Source organism: Procambarus clarkii, chromosome 77 (genome assembly GCF_040958095.1).
Source record: "Procambarus clarkii isolate CNS0578487 chromosome 77, FALCON_Pclarkii_2.0, whole genome shotgun sequence".
NCBI classification, from domain to species: Eukaryota; Metazoa; Arthropoda; class Malacostraca; order Decapoda; family Cambaridae; genus Procambarus; species Procambarus clarkii.
Window position 1 is genome coordinate 8,420,026 of NC_091226.1, and position 15,460 is coordinate 8,435,485.

Consider the following 15,460-nt stretch of genomic DNA (forward strand, 5'->3'; position numbering starts at 1 on the left):
AAGTTTTCTTGCATTTTGTTTCGTACGAAAAATCATCGAATTTAGCAATATTTTGACGTTTATTATCTCCTTTTCCTTCATGTGATTAAAACAAAATATCATCGAATTAGGCAATATTTTGCCGTTTTTCCACGTTTTTGTGAATTTTCAGTTTATGGGTATTAATTAATTATATATACGATAAAAATGATGCAAACACATAATTGATTAGATACTAACCTTAAATACTTCATTTTCAATCAACTATTTGTTTCTCGTTAAATACTGAGTAAGATATTGAAAAGGGGAGAAGTTCTGTTTTTATTGCATATTTCGAAATTTCAGCCGGAATAGAGCGGTTTTCGTGTACATCTTCCATCGGTAATATAAACGGAAAATCAGGAACATTTTATTTAATTCTAATGAAAACACATTGGTTTTTATCATTTGTATTGGAAACAACATTGTCATATGTCTTTTCATGGATCTAAATAATACGAAACCTCGCTCTATGATTTGAAGTTAAAATTCTCATATATGGTAAAATAGTGACTTTTTTCACGTTTTTCAAGTAGTGTGATTTTACATAAATATATTCGTTTATACCAATATTTCGATACTATTTCATGTAGCATCACGATATGTTATTTGGCCTTGAAATCTCAGAATGTCGCATAATATTGCATTTTAAGCAAGTTTTCTTGCATTTTGTTTCTTTCGAAAAATCATCGAATTTAGCAATATTTTGACGTTTATTATCCCCTTTTCCTCTATGTGATTTAAACAAAATATCATCGAATTAGGCAATATTTTGCGGTTTTTCCACGTTTTTGTGAATTTTCAGTCTATGGGTATTAATTCATTAAATATACGATAAAAATGATGCAAACACATAATTAGTTAGAAATTAACCTTAAATACTTCATTTTCACTCAACTATTTGTTTCTCGTTAAAATACTGAGTAGGATATTGAAAAGGGGAGAAGTTCGGTTTTTATTGCATATATCGACGTTTCAGCCGGATTAGAGCGGTTTTACGTCTACATCTTCCATCGGTAATATAAACGGAAAATCAGGAACATTTTAATTAATTCTAATGAAAACACAGGTTTTTATCATTTGTATTGGAAACAACATTGTCATATGTCTTTTCTTGGATCTAAATAATACGAAACCTCGAACTATGATTTGAAGTTAAAATCCTCATATATGGTAAATTAGTGACTTTTTTCACGTTTTTCATGTAGTGTGATTTTACGTAAATATATTTGTTTATACCAATATTTCGATACTATTTCATGTAGTATCACGACATGTGATTTGTCCTTCAAATCTCAGAATGTCGCATAATATTGCATTTTAAGCAAGTTTTCTTGCATTTTGTTTCTTACGAAAAATCATCGAATTTAGCAATATTTTGAAGCTTATCATCCCCTTTTCCTCTATGTGATTAAAACAAAATATCATCGAATTTGGTAATATTTTGCCGTTTTTCCACGTTTTTGTGAATTTTCAGTTTATGGGTATTAATTCATTATATATACGATAAAACTGATGCTAACACATAATTGATTAGATAATAATCTTAAATACTTCATTTTCAATCAACTATTTGTTTCTCGTTAAAATACTGAGTAAGATATTGAAAAGGGGAGAAGTTCTGCTTTTATTAAATATATCGAAGTTTTAGCCGGAATAGAGCGGTTTTCGTGTACATCTTCCATCGGTAATATAAACGGAAAATCAGGAACATTTTAGTTAATTCTAATGAAAACACATAGGTTTTTATCATTTGTATTGGAAACAACATGGTCATATGTCTTTTCTTGGATCTAAATAATACGGAACCTCGCTCTATGATTTGACGTTAAAATCCTCAAATATGGTTAAATAGTGACTTTTTTCACGTTTTTCACGTAGTTTGACATTACGTAAATATATTCGTTTTTACCAATATTTCGATACTATTTCATGTAGTATCACGATATGTGATTTGGCCTTCAAATCTCAGAATGTCGCATAATATTGCATTTTAAGCAAGTTTTCTTGCATTTTGTTTCTTACGAAAAATCATCGAATTTTGCAATATTTTGACGTTTATTTTCCCCTTTTCCTCTATGTGATTTAAACAAAATATCATCGAATTAGGCAATATTTTGCGGTTTTTCCACGTTTTTGTGAATTTTCAGTCTATGGGTATTAATTCATTAAATATATGATAAAAATTATGCAAACACATAATTAGTTAGAAATTAACCTTAAATACTTCATTTTCACTCAACTATTTGTTTCTCGTTAAAATACTGAGTAGGATATTAAAAAGGGGAGAAGTTCGGTTTTTATTGCATATATCGACGTTTCGGCCGGATTAGAGCGGTTTTACGTGTACATCTTCCATCGGTAATATAAACGGAAAATCAGGAACATTTTAGTTAATTCTAATGAAAACACATAGGTTTTTATCATTTGTATTGGAAACAACATTGTCATATGTCTTTTCTTGGATCTAAATAATACGAAACCTCGCTCTATGATTTGAAGTTAAAATCCTCATATATGGTAAAATAGTGACTTTTTTCACGTTTTTCATGTAGTGTGATTTTACGTAAATATATTCGTTTTTACCAATATTTCGATACTATTTCATGTAGTATCACGATATGTGATTTGGCCTTCAAATCTCAGAATGTCGCATAATATTGCATTTTAAGCAAGTTTTCTTGCATTTTGTTTCGTACGAAAAATCATCGAATTTAGCAATATTTTGACGTTTATCATCTCATTTTCCTTCATGTGATTAAAACAAAATATCTTCGATTTAGGCAATATTTTGCCGTTTTTCCACGTTTTTGTGAATTTTCAGTTTATGGGTATTAATTCATTATATATAAGATAAAAATGATGCAAACACATAATTGATTAGATAACAACCTTAAATACTTCATTTTCAATCAACTATTTGTTTCTCGTTAAAATACTGAGTAAGATATTGAAAAGGGGAGAAGTTCTGTTTTTATTGCATATATCGACGTTTCAGCTGGAATAGAGCGGTTTTCGTGTACATCTTCCATCGGTAATATAAACGAAAAATCAGGAACATTTTAGTTAATTCTAATGAAAACACATTGGTTTTTATCATTTGTATTGGAAACAACATTGTCATATGTCTTTTCTTGGATCTAAATAATACGGAACCTCGCTCTATGATTTCAAGTTAAAATCCTCAAATATGGTTAAATAGTGACTGTTTTCACGTTTCTCATGTAGTTTGATATTACGTAAATATATTCATTTTTACCAATATTTCGATACTATTTTATGTAGTATCACGATATGTGATTTGGCCTTCAAATCTCAGAATGTTGCTTAGTATTGCATTTTAAGCAAGTTTTCTTGCATTTTGTTTCGTACGAAAAATCATCGAATTTAGCAATATTTTGACGTTTATTATCTCCTTTTCCTTCATGTGATTAAAACAAAATATCATCGAATTAGGCAATATTTTGCCGTTTTTCCACGTTTTTGTGAATTTTCAGTTTATGGGTATTAATTCATTATATATGCGATAAAAATGATGCAAACACATAATTCATTAGATAATAACCTTAAATACTTCATTTTCAATCAACTATTTGTTTCTCGTTAAAATACTGAGTAGGATATTGAAAAGGGGAGAAGTTCTGTTTTTATTGCATATATCGACGTTTCAGCTGGAATAGAGCGGTTTTCGTGTACATCTTCCATCGGTAATATAAACGAAAAATCAGGAACATTTTAGTTAATTCTAATGAAAACACATTGGTTTTTATCATATGTATTGGAAACAACATTGTCATGTCTTTTCTTGGATCTAAATAATACGAAACCTCGCTCTATGATTTGAAGTTAAAATTCTCATATATGGTAAAATAGTGACTTTTTTCACGTTTTTCAAGTAGTGTGATTTTACGTAAATATATTCGTTTTTTCCAATATTTCGATACTATTTCATGTAGTATCACGATATGTGATTTGGCCTTCAAATCTCAGAATTTCGCATAATATTGCATTTTATGCAAGTTTTCTTGCATTTTGTTTCGTACGAAAAATCATCGAATTTAGCAATATTTTGACGTTTATTATCTCCTTTTCCTTCATGTGATTAAAACAAAATATGATCGATTTAGGCAATATTTTGCCGTTTTTCCACGTTTTTGTGAATTTTCAGTTTATGGGTATTAATTCATTATATATACGATAAAAATGATGCAAACACATAATTAGTTAGAAATTAACCTTAAATACTTCATTTTCACTCAACTATTTGTTTCTCGTTAAAATACTGAGTAGGATATTGAAAAGGGGAGAAGTTCGGTTTTTATTGCATATATCGACGTTTCAGCCGGATTAGAGCAGTTTTACGTGTACATCTTCCATCTGTAATATAAACGGAAAATCAGGAACATTTTAGTTAATTCTAATGAAAACACATTGGTTTTTATCATTTGTATTGGATACAACATTGTCATATGTCTTTTCTTGGATCTAAATAATATGAAAACTCGCTCTATGATTTGAAGTTAAAATCCTCATATATGGTAAATTAGTGATTTTTTTCACGCTTTTCATGTCGTGTGATTTTACGTAAATATATTTGTTTATACCAATATTTCTATACTATTTCATGTAGTATCACGATATGTGATTTGGCCTTCAAATCTCAGAATGTCGCATAATATTGCATTTTAAGCAAGTTTTCTTGCATTTTGTTTCTTACGAAAAGTCATCGAATTTAGCAATATTTTGAAGTTTATCATCCCCTTTTCCTCTATGTGATTAAAACAAAATATCATCGAATTAGGCAATATTCTGCCGTTTTTCCACGTTTTTGTGAATTTTCAGTTTATGGGTATTAATTCATTATATATACGATAAAAATGATGCTGACACATAATTGATTAGATAATAACCTTAAATACTTCATTTTCAATCAACTATTTTTTTCTCGTTAAAATACTGAGTAGGATATTGAAAAGGGGAGAAGTTCTGTTTTTATTGCATATTTCGACGTTTCAGCCGGAATAGAGCGGTTTTCGTGTACATCTTCCATCGGTAATATAAACGGAAAATCAGGAACATTTTAGTTAATTCTAATGAAAACTCATTGGTTTTTATCATTTGTATTGGAAACAACATTGTCATATGTCTTTTCTTGGATCTAAATAATACGAAACCTCGCTCTATGATTTGAAGTTAAAATCCTCATATATGGTAAAATAGTGACTTTTTTCACGTTTTTCAAGTAGTGTGATTTTACGTAAATATATTCATTTTTACCAATATTTCGATACTATTTCATGTAGTATCACGATATGTGATTTGGCCTTCAAATCTCAGAATTTCGCATAATATTGCATTTTAAGCAAGTTTTCTTGCATTTTGTTTCGTGTGGGAAATTTTTACCCACCATATTTAATAATCATCTAAGAAATGTATAATTTCTATATCATTTCTATATCATATCAAAATCATATCTAAATCGTATAAAAATCATATTAGAATCATTATAGATTCATTACATAGCTTGATCCTGGATGACAATGGCACCATGAACACGTACGCAACAGGGGCCCTTTTGATGCCTACATGACTTTGTACATGATCTCTCAAGGATCCAGAAGCTTCTAGAAGGATTTCTTAATTAAAAAACTATTGGAACATTTATTCGCTTCCGGTAGAGATTAAAAATCGAATCCTTAATAAGATTCAGTGGTACTTTCAAATACTACTTATAATCTTTAAATCTTATATATAATTATATTATAATCACATCTTATCTTAATCATAAGTCTAGACTGTAAAAATAATCAATCAATATTCATTGAAAGCTACCTCTCAAGGGAGAGGGAGGAGGATCTCGGGGGCGAGAAGCACCCACGACGATGCCTCGGGCACTACGCGTTTGTTTACATCTGAGTGAACAAGTGACTGATCCTTAGCGAACATTACCAGCTCAAGGACACCTTATTTAACATTTTTATCGCCAGTGAATACTCTCTAGAACTGGGGGAGTACCTGGACAATATCTACAAGGAAAATCCTAGAACATTTATAAAAATAAGAGTGTAGTGGAGATCACAGTGACGCGGTTTCCACCACCTTCATTCCTATTCTTTATCAAATATCATTCTTCTGCAACGCAGTTAAAGAAAAATCCAAGTAGCAACGCTACCAGATCATCATACAGCAACGCTGTAGCAAAATATAGTGCCTAAACTCGACAAGAGAGTTAATCAGTCTGGCAAACTTATCAGACAAGGCACCCCGACTGGCAGAGAAGTATATTGAGGGTTATTTGGTATATGATTGGCCAATTGTATGCTTGTGTAACTTTAATATCCTATAAATCTGTCTGTTGGTTAAAAAGCGAGGCGAAGCCTCACATTTCAGTAAGTTTATTAAAATTGTAGTGTAGCTGTGAATCTTATCCAAGCACTGAACCTCATGAGTGTCCATTGTGTCAGAAAGAATTCAGCCTCAATAAGTAAGAACCTCACAAGTGTCCATAGTGTTGGAGGAGATTCACTCAAGCTAACTGTGTCATATAAATTGAATATGTCTGCATATATATTTGAATATATAAATAAAGTTATCAATTGCTTGCTTAGTTATTTTTAAGTTATCATATAAGTTCATTTAATTGAATATAATTTCTAGTACTTAGTTAACAGTATTTAGACTACATTTAAGGTCATTTATTATACTTTTACAATTTAATTTGTTGTTTATAGTATAAGTACATATTGGCTGTTAATAGTTATGGTGCTGGGTTAGACTATGTATGTTTAAATCCCTGATTTAAACAGAGCCAGTGTTCAGTCATATAACTGAATTTATTAAATCTTATCCTTGTATAAAATACAAGCTGATGTGAGATCCCTGTCTACAGGTGGACTGCAACTTCTATCAACAAAGTCATTCACCCCACCTGTCCCTTACAGCCCACAGTCTGTCATTAGGAAAAGAGGATCTAGGATTTACAACCCTAGCTAGAGATTTTAGTTGAATTAATTTGCAGACAGTAAATGTTTAATTTAGTTCAGTACAAGTCCCTGGTAGTCTCCTCTTATATCAATCCCAGCAGGTTTTTCCCACATTAATGGTCCTTCGAACCGGATATTAATTGGTCCTTTATACCTAGATATTTATGATCATTCGTTTACCGAATATTTCAATGCCAAATAGATAAGAAACTTCTTAATTTTGCATTGGAATAATTCTTACATATTCTAGCCTAACCTAGCTATCAGCCAATATTTATCATAGCTATATATCTAAGTAAACATATTGTTTGCAGTGGCTTAAGCCACCATATCCATTAACTAGTAAGCATTCATAGCATACTGATACTGTTCAGTGTTAAGAAACCACAGTACTTAATTATATCAGTGTCACAGACACAACTGCATCTTAATCATATATACCAATTACCTACCTCATTGTGGTAACATTACATACGTATTTAAGTGTATTATCTAGCATTATCTCTAATCTACTGATTTTCAGAGCTGCTCATTACATAATAATTTTTAAAAAAGTGTTATCACTGTAAGAGCATCTCATTACAATCTAACTATAATCAACTATATCATACCCTATTACTGGTAAAACCAGTAGACATTCTACTGTATTTTATCAAGCAACTATTAGGGTAACAGATCTTGTAATAACTTTGCAAAAATAGTGCCATTTACTATTTTTAAAAAATTATTACAGGATTTACCAACTTGGTGCATTCGTGCATTCGGGTCACAAATCAAATTATTATAGTACTTTTGATAATTGAACACCTGCTACAACCAGATTCCAGGGAGGAAATGAAGGACGATCTTTGGAATCATTATCTAAGTAGACAGGAAAGCTCATTTATCAAAATACATTAACATCAAACATATTTATCAGAAAAAAAGAGAAAAATCTCGGAATCTCCGAAACTCGGAAAAGGTCAAAATGGCTAACAGTGTTCCACCAGCAGCTGAAACAGGAAATAGGAGGACACTTAATGGTCTGCAAGATCACCTAACTCAACTGATTGACAAATGTCAAAAGTTGGCTAAACAACCATCTCCTGATTTAATAATTCTGAATACCAGAGTAAAAGCAGCTGTGGATAAGTATGAAGAAATCAAACGCCATGCAGAGATTTATCTAACAGAAATGGCTAATGCAGATTTAACCCGAAGGGAACTTCAGGAAATTGTCATTGAAGTGACAATGTATGAAGATAAAATCCAAGATCAACTTGATCCTTTAATCAAACAAATATCTCAAGCAGGAACCCAATCCAATGTGAGCTCATCCACTCAACAGAGCAATGCCACTATCACACATATAGCCGCAGAGCTCCCAAAGGTACAATTACCATATTTTGAGGGCAAGGATGAAGACAATTGGGATACCTTCTGGAGACACTTTGATTCTATAATAAACTCCAAGACCTCTCTCAAAAAGGCGACAAAGTTTCAATATTTGCAAGGCCAGTTACGGGGAGAGGCAAGGCAGGTCATTGCTAATTTGTCATTAACAGATGATGATTACGACCATGCCTTACAGTTGTTACAAGATAACTACAGTGATAAGGAGACTGCAATTGCCCGTCTCTCATACAAATTATTGGATTTACCCTCTCCAAATAAAAGTTATGAGTCACTACAATCATTTCGATTGTCTATAGAATCAATCATCAAAGCCCTCTGTACAAAAGTACCTGTAGGAGATGCAGAGTGGCTTATAAAGTTAATCATTCAAAGGAAACTTCCAAATGAGGTCATAGACAGCCTATGCACTCATTATAACACCAACATCTTATCACAAAGCCAAATCTTTGATGGACTTCGAGCTTACGTACAAAGATTACGAAGCTGAGGAAAACTTAGATCTCAAGAAAAAATCCCCAAAAGTGAATCCACGGACAAAAATAAAAATGTCCAAAATGGCAGTCAAAAATCAAGGCAACAAAATTCCTCTTCTGCAAAGTGGAAACAGAATAATGTTGGCTCTTATGCTATATCCTCCACAGTTAACAGAACTGTAGAAAACCAAGCTCCTAAGACAGATAAGACAAAAGGAGCTACAACTGCCCCAAAATGTTTATTCTGTCAAGAAGCACATACCATTTATCAAGGCACAGTTTATGAAGGCCGTGCCAGTCGAATCGATCGACTGAAATCTCTGAACAGGTGCATCCGTTGTCTACGGAAGCACGATACAAGTGAGTGTAACACTCAATTGCAGAACTGCCAATATTGTCATAAAAGTGTACATCACACAGCACTCTGTGGTGATATTAACACTCAATCCAGATCACAGACTTCCAATAATCAACCTGCATCTCAGGCAAAGCCCAAAGATGATAATACCACCACAGCCGTACAATTCTGTACAGTAATGAGCAATGTCAACGACTTGGATACAGAAATTGTTACAACAGCCATATTGCCTACTGCACAGCTAGAACTATGCAATCAAGGAATTTGTATTGCAACTAGAGGCTTTTTTGATCAAGGGTCACAGAAAACCTTTATCAGTAAAAAGATGGCAGAAGATTTACAACTTAAATCTTCAAAACAAGTATCTACCTCCATATCAGACTTTTTTACTAATTCTGGTCGTAGAACCTTTCCAGTAGTAAAACTCAATGTCTGTCTAGGTACATCCCAAAGGACAGTAGAAGCCATAGTAGTTGATAAAATTCCTACTGAAATGGAAGTGACTGGTCTGACAGCCACAATTAAATTCCTAAAAGAAAAAGGAATACAATTAGCAGATCCTCTGCTTGATTCTGACTACATAGGGGATATCGGAATCCTGATTGGAGCTGACTACTATCATCGATTCATTCTGAGATCAGAAGAATCTATGGGTATGAATATACTCAAATCAGCAGGAGGCATATTGATGACAGGACCTATACTAGATCTTGAACCTTCAACTCCTGAAAAATCACATCATACAGAAACTGTAATAGTGGCATGACTAGGCAAAGAACAGTCACCACTTAAAATCCCCCCCATAATTGATGATGGATTGGAATCTGTACATCAATTGTGGGAACTTGATGCCATAGGAATAATTCCTGAACAACCAAGTCCTGATAATGTCTGTGCATACAATCAATACTTAGAAACTGTACAGTACCATGATGGACAGTACTGGGTAAGGCTACCATGGAAAATTAACCATAAAACCTTACCTACCAATTATCACATGGCTTATAGTCAATTTAAATCTCAACTAGCAAAGCTAAGAAAAAGGCCTGAGCATTTAAAACTCTATCATGAGATTATTGCTCAACAATTAAAGAATAAATTCATCGAAGTCGTGAAACATGACAATAAGTAAACAGGCCATTTTTTACCTCACATGGCTATAATGAGAGAATCAAAAACGACTCCTTTACGGATAGTTTTTAATTGTAGCTCTAAATCTGGACCCCAAGGAACCAGTCTAAATGATTGTTTGCAAACAGGTCCAAGTCTAACTCAGAAATTGTATGACATACTGTTGAAGTTTAGACTTAACAAATATGCGTATTCAGCAGATATAAGTAAGGCCTTTCTCAGAGTTGGCTTGCAGGAAGAAGATAGAGACTTCACTAAGTTTCTATGGGTAGAGAACCCAGAAGATGTCAATAGTCCTGTAGTGACTTTCAGATTCTCATCAGTTCTTTTTGGGGCGACAAGTAGTCCATTTCTATTGCAAGCAACTCTAGATACTCATCTGAAGAAATCATCAAGTCCCTGTAAGACTGAAATCAGTCAGACTCTATATGTAGATAATTTTCAAGGGACAGTTAACAGTACTACTGAACTGTTACAATTATATCAAGAGGCCTACTAGGTGCCAACATGCCACTACAATCTTGGGCCTCTAATAATGCAACATTGAATAATCAAATAGCAAGAGATTACCCTGAATATCACGTACCAGAATCACAAAAGGTGTTAGGTATGGATTGGGATTTAATCTCGGAGACAATTCAAATCAAATCTGTGCCAGTAAATTACAACATCACTACAAAAAGGGATTTGCTTTCACAAGTTAGCAAAGTATTCGACCCACTTGGTCTACTAAATCCTTTGACTATCAAGTGGCGTTTATTGGTGCAAGAAGCATGGAAAGCTATGGTTGGTTGGGATGATCCACTACCAATCCAGTTACAAAAAGCTTGGATGGAAGTGGCTCAAGAACAAACTTTAGTTGAAAAGATAATCTTTCCGAGACACATAGTCGAGGAAAATGAAGATGTATCACTACATGTATTCGCAGACTCGTCAGCCAAAGCTTTTGGAGCTTGTGCTTACTTAGTGACTTCTAATCAATCATATCTTATCACCTCTAAGGCCAGAGTCGCTCCATTAAAAAAGAGGACTTTGCCTCAGATGGAACTAACAGCACTGCTAACTGAAACACGCTTAGCAGTGCATATCAAACAAGTCTTGTCTACCATGAACATCAAAGATGTCATTATATGGTCTGATAATGAAGCTGTCTTACAATGGGTACGAAACGACAACTCTCCAACTCCATATGTAAAAAATCGCGTCTCGGAAATTAAAGAAATTTCCGCAGGCTTTCAATTGTTGCATGTACCAACAAAGGATAATCCAGCTGATCTCTTATCAAGAGGTATGACATTTAAACAGTTTGCAAAGGCAGATATTTGGTGTCATGGGCCTCGATGGTTAGTGAATGGTAGTTGGCCTGAACAAAAGCCACACGTCATTACGACACAAACCATAACTACCACCAGGCAGCAAGCTCAAATATCAGTCTTGGATTGTACTCGTTACTCCTCGCTCATCAAATTAATCAATGTAACACAGAACGTGTTTCATTATCTCAGGAAAAAAGGTATAAAATACACTTTTCCAGATGCACTTATCTATTGGGTAAGACAAGCCCAGAGAGAAACTTATGGGAATAACTATGAAAATCTTCCGCATAAGTTAAAACACAATCTCGGTCTGTGGATAGACCAAGAAAATCACAACATTCTGCGTTGTGGAGGGAGACTTAAACACGCAGATATCAATCTAGATACCGTGCATCCATGGCTTTTACCAAAAAATCATTGGATCACAAGGTTGATTGTGTTGCATACACATCAACAAATCATCAATCATGGAGGAGTGTTAGATACACTCACACAAATCAGACAGCAGAACTGGATTCCTCAGGGAAGACAGTCAGTCAAATCAATCTTGAAGAATTGCATGATATGCCGAAGGTACGATGCAAGAACTTGCTCTTATCCAGGGCCACCACCCCTGCCAAAGGAACGAGTGGTCCATCTACAACCTTTCGAAACGACAGGAGTAGATTATACAGGAGCAATATATCTAACAGGGACTGCAGATAAGCAACCTATCAAGGCATACATCTGTCTGTTCACCTGTGCTACCACCAGGGCAGTACATCTAGAGGTAACACCCGATATGACGGCTCAATCATTTATTCAAGCTTTCCGCAGATTCACAGCACGCCGATCATGCCCTAAGCTGATGATTTCAGATAACGGAGCAAACTTGGTAGCTGGAGAAGCATGTCTACGGGAAATCTGTTCCCATCGTGCAGTTACTTCCACACTGGAACAGCGTCATTGCAGATGGAAATTTATCCCTCCGAGAGCCCCATGGCACGGAGGATTTTATGAACGGTTAATAGGAACTGTAAAAAGATCCTTGAGAAAATCTCTACACCGTCAGAAAATCAATCTTCAAGAACTCCAGACAGTAATCACGGAAATAGAATCAAGGGTGAATAATCGGCCGTTGACTTACTTGTCTGAGGATCCTACTCAACATGAGCCATTAAGTCCTGCCCACCTAATGTATGGAAGACTTCTGACTCCAGTACCATCTCTAGTGGATGATGAGATCAGAGATCCCTCATATGTGGGTCAGAGCGAGTTGGTTCAGGGGTATAAGCATCTGTCCAGCATAATCCAAAAATGGAATGATGTTTGGACAAAAGAATATCTTACATCTCTACGAGAACATCACTATGGGGCCAATGTCCCCCATAATATAGCTAATCTCCAACCTGGCGATATTGTCTTGGTAGACAGTGATGGCCCTAGGGCTGACTGGCCATTAGGTAAAGTTGTCTCAGTCCATCCAGATAGTCAGGGGATTTTGAGAATAGTCAAAATCCTGTCTAAAGGAACAACTTCCCTGAAGACATTGGACAAACTCATCCACATGGAATCAGTGAGCCAGCTGCAGTTAGATCCTGAGAGACCTCAAGACACTCTAACTCCACAAGACCCACAGACTCCTAACAGACACAATCGTCCACAACGGACAGCAGCACAAAAGTGCAAGCATAATTTGCACTTATATTATCAATCCAATGGAGAGTAAATAAATAAATATGGTTACTATTGTCCTAAGTATTGGACTCTGTGCCAGTTCTCTCCCTCTGGAAGATGTGGGAAATTTTTACCCACCATATTTAATAATCATCTAAGAAATGTATAATTTCTATATCATTTCTATATCATATCAAAATCATATCTAAATCGTATAAAAATCATATTAGAATCATTATAGATTCATTACATAGCTTGATCCTGGATGACAATGGCACCATGAACACGTACGCAACAGGGGCCCTTTTGATGCCTACGTGACTTTGTACATGATCTCTCAAGGATCCAGAAGCTTCTAGAAGGATTTCTTAATTAAAAAACTATTGGAACATTTATTCGCTTCCGGTAGAGATTAAAAATCGAATCCTTAATAAGATTCAGTGGTACTTTCAAATACTACTTATAATCTTTAAATCTTATATCTAATTATATTATAATCACATCTTATCTTAATCATAAGTCTAGACTGTAAAAATAATCAATCAATATTCATTGAAAGCTACCTCTCAAGGGAGAGGGAGGAGGATCTCGGGGGCGAGAAGTGCCCACGACGATGCCTCGGGCACTACGCGTTTGTTTACAACTGAGTGAACAAGTGACTGATCCTTAGCGAACATTACCAGCTCAAGGACACCTTATTTAACATTTTTATCGCCAGTGAATACTCTCTAGAACTGGGGGAGTACCTGGACAATATCTACAAGGAAAATCCTAGAACATTTATAAAAATAAGAGTGTAGTGGAGATCACAGTGACACGGTTTCCACCACCTTCATTCCTATTCTTTATCAAATATCATTCTTCTGCAACGCAGTTAAAGAAAAATCTAAGTAGCAACGCTACCAGATCATCATACAGCAACGCTGTAGCAAAATATAGTGCCTAAACTCGACAAGAGAGTTAATCAGTCTGGCAAACTTATCAGACAAGGCACCCCGACTGGCAGAGAAGTATATTGAGGGTTATTTGGTATATGATTGGCCAATTGTATGCTTGTGTAACTTTAATATCCTATAAATCTGTCTGTTGGTTAAAAAGCGAGGCGAAGCCTCACATTTCAGTAAGTTTATTAAAATTGGAGTGTAGCTGTGAATCTTATCCAAGCACTGAACCTCATGAGTGTCCATTGTGTCAGAAAGAATTCAGCCTCAATAAGTAAGAACCTCACAAGTGTCCATAGTGTTGGAGGAGATTCACTCAAGCTAACTGTGTCATATAAATTGAATATGTCTGCATATATATTTGAATATATAAATAAAGTTATCAATTGCTTGCTTAGTTATTTTTAAGTTATCATATAAGTTCATTTAATTGAATATAATTTCTAGTACTTAGTTAACAGTATTTAGACTACATTTAAGGTCATTTATTATACTTTTACAATTTAATTTGTTGTTTATAGTATAAGTACATATTGGCTGTTAATAGTTATGGTGCTGGGTTAGACTATGTATGTTTAAATCCCTGATTTAAACAGAGCCAGTGTTCAGTCATATAACTGAATTTATTAAATCTTATCCTTGTATAAAATACAAGCTGATGTGAGATCCCTGTCTACAGGTGGACTGCAACTTCTATCAACAAAGTCATTCACCCCACCTGTCCCTTACAGCCCACAGTCTGTCATTAGGAAAAGAGGATCTAGGATTTACAACCCTAGCTAGAGATTTTAGTTGAATTAATTTGCAGACAGTAAATTTTTAATTTAGTTCAGTACAAGTCCCTGGTAGTCTCCTCTTATATCAATCCCAGCAGGTTTTTCCCACATTAATGGTCCTTCGAACCGGATATTAATTGGTCCTTTATACCTAGATATTTATGATCATTCGTTTACCGAATATTTCAATGCCAAATAGATAAGAAACTTCTTAATTTTGCATTGGAATAATTCTTACATATTCTAGCCTAACCTAGCTATCAGCCAATATTTATCATAGCTATATATCTAAGTAAACATATTGTTTGCAGTGGCTTAAGCCACCATATCCATTAACTAGTAAGCATTCATAGCATACTGATACTGTTCAGTGTTAAGAAACCACAGTACTTAATTATATCAGTGTCACAGAC